The sequence below is a fragment of the Pteropus alecto genome, unplaced genomic scaffold, assembly GCF_000325575.1.
Source record: "Pteropus alecto unplaced genomic scaffold, ASM32557v1 scaffold238, whole genome shotgun sequence".
Taxonomy (NCBI): Eukaryota; Metazoa; Chordata; class Mammalia; order Chiroptera; family Pteropodidae; genus Pteropus; species Pteropus alecto.
In genome coordinates, this window is record NW_006442104.1 from 1,597,724 (window position 1) to 1,604,634 (window position 6,911).

Consider the following 6,911-nt stretch of genomic DNA (forward strand, 5'->3'; position numbering starts at 1 on the left):
CAAAACTTGAATGCATGACGTCGTTTCTGTGTGTGCCAGAGAAAACGGATGAATTTCCTTGATGGTCTTAGGAGAGCTATCTTCTGTGAGCTGATATGGAACAAAACTGTGAATGAAACACACTTCAGGAGATCCTAGTAACATTTCCTATCTGATTAGTACTTCTTTTACCTTGTCACTGAGGCTTCAGGGGAAGCAGAGTCTATGGCTTCACCATCACTGGATCTCCTGTAACACCTAGACAGCACCCAAATATTCTAATTTTTAAATAAAGGCTCATGAAATTTTCTAAAGTAAAAAATCAATGAGCTATAGCATGTACATACATCACATATATATGTACAGATAAAAATGCACAAAAACTTTAAGATGAACCCATCTCAAAGGATTACGATATTTTTCTGTGCCTGGATGGTGAAGAAGATAGCACTAGCAGATGTTTAGATGACTGCCAGCTCTTATAAGTTGAATGGTCTCTTCTGCTTTAATTTAGTTAACTTATCTATATTTCTCATGTATGGAAAGAAACAACGGAAGGCATTTTAATTACATGTGGAACCAAGTCATTCATAAGAGATAGTGATAACAGGCCTCGGAAATGTTTTTCGCTGTTCTCTGGGATATTTCTCTTGATGCATGCTCACATTTGCCATTCTGGCTCAAGAGTTGAAAGAGACCACTGCTGCTTTTCTAGAAGAAAATTAAAGGGATGATCATACATTGTCATATTGGCCACTAAGTCATTCTCCCAAGAAGCACTTAGTAGGTACTTTCGCATCCCAGTCCCGGCCTTGTCTCTGGACCTATCAAGCTAAATGAGACCTAGTCTCTACCAGTGAGGAGTTTTCAAGTCAGAAGAGGATGAAGAAGACAAATATCTAGAGATATTTGCTTGGTAGTGAGGACTTCTTTGGAGACACAAAGCATGAAGGGGTGAATTTCTGTAGCTGGATTCCTTGGAATCCTTCCAATGATATTACCGAGCTATCTGCCTGATCCCCGAAAAGTAAAATTCAACTCGGTACTTTTTGCAAAACTCTTTATGGCAGACCAGGCTCTCAGAAACATTGGTGTATGGGGTTACATGCATTATAAAGAAAGGGGGGGAGGGGTGGGTATTCAGAACAGCTTTTGAAGCTATTTAAGTACTAAAGCTAATTTAAGTACTTAAGCTAATTTAAGTACTGCATTCACATACAGTATGTCGAAGATTCATGGTATGAGATCTGATCTGCCTATCCACCCAGGGAACTCTGGGATATGAGGTCAAGCTATCAAATATCTATAGGAGAACTATATAAAATCTTCAATATTTGACCATTTTTAACCATTACAAAAATGATAACTTCACATGATTCAACCTAATATTTAGCCAGGAATACCCTCTAATTAAGGCTATAGAACACATAGTGAAAATGGTTTTGATGCCACCTCTGGTTATGGTTGTCTGGAAAGGTTTTTTTTATATCTCATCCAGATTCAAAAGGAAAGATTTCTATGATCAATTAGTACTATCTACACAGTGCCAAGAAGAAAGGCACATCTCATGCCTTGCATTTCCATCCTTTTTCGAAAGAGAAGAATATTACAGAACGTCCTAGCAGATCTTTGAGGGGGAAGGGACATGTGGAGGAGAATGGATGTGTTTCTGAGAAGGGCTGTGTCATTAGAGACAATCAAGATGCATGCAGCCTCCTTTCTTAGTCCTTTCGAGTCACTGCTTCCTATATAGCATGAAAAATTATTCTGAATTATCACAAGATGGCCCAGACAAACGTCTTCAGAACTAAGCAATAAAAATCTATGCTGGGTCTTTCCTAAGACTTACAAAATCCTCAGGCTTAGTGTTTCTTTTCAAAAGATGCTCTTGATCCAAAAGAAGCCTCTTTCGATGGTACGTTCTAAACAGGCTAATAGTTTAGGATAAAGCGCAAGGAAGAGGTGTCCTTTCCTAAGCTACTCAGTTTATTATAAATTTTAACTAAGTCAGATTGCAGCCATCTGTACCCCCTGGCTTCACCATTAGCAGCTGAAGAGCACTTTCACAGGCCACCTCCCACAAACGTGTCCCATTTACCAATCTGTTGGTTCTCTAAATTTTTTAACTCATTCCTGAGCACTTGCTATGGTCAAGCACTGCGCTTTGTACTGAGATTGGTTACAAACTTGGATATGACATAGCATCGAGCTTCTGAGGCTTGTCACACAATGAAGAATCCAGAAAATTGAATAATAGCTTTGAGTTGATGCCAGAGAAGAAATCTGTACTGGGTACCATGAGAACTCAAGGAAATTCCAGTTCTACCGGGAGTGTTGGGTTGGAAAATGAGGCGACAGTTCAAAAATACCTTCACGAGGGGACAGGACGCTTGACCTGAGTCGTGAGAGAGGAGTCGGAAGTTCCCCATGTGGAGGAGAAGGCAGGACAGGAAGAGCATTTCAGTGAGAAGGAAGTGAATGCGTACAGAACAGAGAAGTGACCCAGCCGGGCACGCCTCGAAATTTAAACCAAGCTAAGGCAGAAGCCGGGGTGTGAAGGGGTAGTGGGCGCTTGAGGCTACGTCACTGTCCCTGCCAGCTGTACATCCTACTGTCATGTTTGAGAACTGATAAGCTAATGAATCCCTGCACTCATGGCCTTATTATCCGCCGCCCCCGGTTTCACTAACTCACCGATAACTTTCAAGTGCTGTCTGTTATCTGCAGGATAAAGTGCAAAAATAAAGTTTTTTTAAATGGCAAATGGGTCTCCCCCGATCTTCCCTGGCTGAATCTCCTACCACCTCCTCATTCATTCAACCCTCTGTTAGACAGATTTAGCTGCCGACATCTACATTTAAGGCATGATATGAAGTGGCTGCGCGACTCACGGGGCAGGGTCCCTCTCTCACGGCAATCACTCGCTCACACAAAAAATTATGCCTGTACTGTATACTGTTCTGCTACCTGCACGGATAACTGCTGCATAGGTGAACTCTATGAGTTCACCACAGGTGCCAGGAGATCCTACCTACAGACTTTGCGCATCCTATTGTCCTTTCTCAGAATGTCCTTTCCTCCTTGACGAGCTGACAAATCCCTTCCCATTCTCCATAATTACACTCTGCCTCGTGTTCTCTGGAAATCTTCCCGGAATCGAGCATCCTGCTCTCAGAACGCGCTGCCCTTACCTGGCAGTTCTCGTTGCTTGGTTTGGCAACTAGATAGAGCTGCCTGTCTGCGGGTGGGATGCTGAAAAGGCTTAATAGCTGGTAGGGCAGGAATTTTAACTAGTCCTAACCGATGTGGCCTGAAAGCAAGCAACGCAGTCACACCAGGGCATGCCAACCGAATTCCAACTCTCCTTTTCTCTACCGACTACGGCCCCTGGGCTTTTGTCCGGTTCATCTGTCCGTTCCCAGAGCCCAGCACATAGCTGAGTCCTCAACGACATTCCTGAATGAATGGAGAACTGTTTTTTTCCTGACAGGAACACAAACTCTTCACTCTGCCTCCTTAGGCAGGCTGTTAACAGGGTCCATTATTTGTGGAAGTGATAGAAAAATGTCTAGTGCTCTCTTGGGAAGCATCACTACTCTGGGAAGCCAGAGTCTACATTAGAATATCATCCTGGTCTCTGCTGCATAAACCTTTCCGGCAGTAGAGGATAAGGTATATACTGGATGCAGAGCCCCAAAGAGAAATAAAATTATAGTGAGCAACCTGGTTACTTTGCATTAATACTGTTAAAGTCTACAAGGTGTCTTTTCCTCTCATGTATTGGTTCCAGATAAAATGGCAAGCTTTTAGCCCAGGATCGCTTCTAGAAGAAACGAGTTCTGCATTTTTGGTGGTTTTGGCTTTACTTCTTTGGTTGGTTGGCTGGTTGTTGGTTTTCTGTTGTGTTGTTATTTGGTTTTTCAACAGCTGTTGGCTGTTGAGGTGATTTCTGAATTGGGCTTCATTCAGTGCTGCATATCAACCAAAGCCAGGTGTCACATGTGACATCGCACGGATCAAAGAAATTCCCAACAGAGTTAAGTACCTATTGGTTTCCAAGGCCTTCAGTACTACACCGCTGGTAACTTAAAACAAAGAGCCTCTATCATTTGTTGATCTTTCTTAGGTGCTCCCTTGCCCTGCCTTGGCCCCAGCCCGTGGCTCAAGCTGAGTCACACGGTAAGTACTCAACACGTGTATCTTTGGTGCAATCGCAGTTGGCCTCGGAGGGGTCCTGCCTTGTCAGTCTTTGTTCCTGGAGCTTTGGATCTGGAGGGAAATGGTCCCTGACCACAGCACTCACTGACGACACCTGGGGAAGCCGTGCAGCGGACGAAGTTGCCACAGAGCAGAACACCTGCCACCACAGTTTGAAGTAGAATGCCCGTCAGCATTCTCTCGGCAAGCGTCTCTCAGGAGGGCCTTCTGCCCGTGTCGTTTCGATCCAGACAGCCAAGAGCGTTTCTCGACGCTCTCTTTAAAGGTGCAGCGCTCCTACTTGCCTAGCCCTGTGGAGCTCGAGAGGGCTTTTGCTTCCAATGTTTGGCCTGTGACATGGAGACAATGGAACTCTGAAGGCCATTAAGGCAAAGGCTGTCTTTTCCGTTTGCTGGGACAATAGGAGAACAAGAGCTTGCAGGGAGTAAGACTTTATCTCACAATGAAGGTGAGTGTTGAAATATTTGCAACTACTGCCAAGAACAGTTTGGTTCTGTCCAACTCTTGATAATACACATTCCGTATAAGTCCATGACTACACTTCCAGGAATGCATCCCACGAGAAACTCTCATGTGCACAAGAGACAAGAACGTTTCTTGCCCCTTTTAATAGTAAAATGGGTAGAAACCATATTACTGCCCATCTAGCAAGGAAATTAAGTAAAACATGTGCTATATGAATATGATGGAATACTATGTAGCCATTAAAAATACCAAAGCAGATATACATGTCGATGAGCTCAGAACTCAAGAAATATAGGGCTGAAATTTAAAGCAAGTTTCTGAATAATTGTAGGATAGGATACCTGTATAGCTTAAAACAAAGCCAATATTATATATCAGGGGGTGACAATTTTTTTATGTATAAGACAAGTAGTAAATATTTTAGGGTTTGCAGGCCACATGTGATACCTGTCACATATTATTCTTTTTTGTTGTTGTCTATTCTTTTTCACAACTCTTTAAAATGTAAAACCAGTCCACAGCCATGCCATCCTGAACAAGCCTGATCCCGTCTGCTCTTGGAAGCTAAGCAGGGTCGGGCCTGCTTAGTACTTGGATGGGAGACCACCTAGGAAGACCAGGTGCTGTAGGTGTAAAAAATTTTTTAAAAATAAGATAAGGGATTGTAAGCTGACAAGGTCCTTGAAATCTGTGAGGTCAACCAAGGGTTGCCTAGCCTTAAATAAATAAATAAATAAACAAATAGATAAATAAATAAATAGCTAGCTGATAGTCTTTAGAGAAACAGGCCATGGGCTGGATTTACTCTACGGGCCACAGTTTAACTCCCGGTGTATTATCAGTTGATGCATATATTTGTAAGTAAATGTATAAGAACAAATAAAATGTATTCACAATAGATTCGTAATAGTGCTTACCTCTGAGAAGAGATGGAGCAGAATAGGATTGGGATGCAAGACAAAGGGCCATATTTATCTAGAATGTTTTCTTTCATTCATTAAAAATTTGAAGCAAGTATGAAAAAAAAGTTACCAGTGGTTCAGTTTGGGGTATTGGGTGCATGATATTAGATTTTTATTATTCTTTATAGATTTCTGTTTTCTAAAAATATTCTCCAAATAAAAGAATATTAAAAAATAAAATAAAATAAAAGAGAAAAAAAGCAGCCATTCAGGCTATTCATTCAATGTCAGATCTGCGGCTTTGCTGAGAATTAGAAAATTACTCAAGAAACTCACTCATTCTTTATCACACGCAGCAGGTATTGGCTGAGCATGTGCTCCGAGTTAGGTGCTCTGGCTGGTTTTCTCTAGCACAGGTGTGCAGGTCACAAATAAATCAAATTCCCAAATGTAAAAACCCAAGGACCAGATCCTGGAACAAAGAAATGAGCAACACAATGATATGACCACCTTGGCAGGCAGGGTCCACAGGCAACAGCAATATCGATCTTTCGCAATAAATTTACATGGACGAGATTTGCCTTTGGGGGGAGTCGTGTCAAATTAGTGATTTCTCAAGCTTCATTTAACAAGAGAAGCTAAAAACAAAGCATCATTGGGCTTTAACTTACTCAAGATATCAACGTTTCTTTTTGATATCTTGAAGTACTGTCGGAGATGAATGAACCAAGAAATATGCAAGTTCAAAAGGAAGAATAGCTAAGTGTTTCTCAAGAAGTTGAAGAAGAATTGATGAGGAAATCATTAACTTCTTTTTTAGACTTTGTCTGGTATTTTCTGGGAAGCCACAGAGACTCTGGATTAAAAACAAACAAATATAAGAATACCCGAATCTATTACGACACAGCGAAAGTGAAAATGACAGCAGAACTACCATCTAATTCTTGGGACTTTTCAGGCAGTTGTTGGGAACAGAGGTCTAGAAATGAATGATTTAAAGCCAAGCATCACTCCAGTAAGAAAAACTAATAATGCTTATATTTCATTATCCGGTGGTCAATAAAAATCTTGAAATATTATAGGCATTGAAACTGTTCCAGTTTTGTTTTTTTTTTACTGAATTTAAAGATCATCTGTTAATTCCATGCTCGAACTTCCGAAGACCAGTAAGATCTCATAAATGCCATTGACTGGCTGGCTGGCCATGGCTCAGGAATGGCAGGTCCCATTAAACATTTTAATGAAATGTTTATGCAAATTTTGACATAATATAATGTAGCAAAACTCTTCTTTCTATTCCGTGGCATTAACCAATATATCTTAGGGTGATTACAATACCCAATCTGC

At 41.4% G+C, this 6,911-nt stretch overlaps 1 pseudogene; it reads left to right on the top strand.

Moving 5' to 3' along the window:
- Positions 1–5,175: 5,175 nt before the first annotated feature.
- Positions 5,176–5,294, top strand: LOC112469230 (annotated as a pseudogene).
- Positions 5,295–6,911: the final 1,617 nt, after the last annotated feature.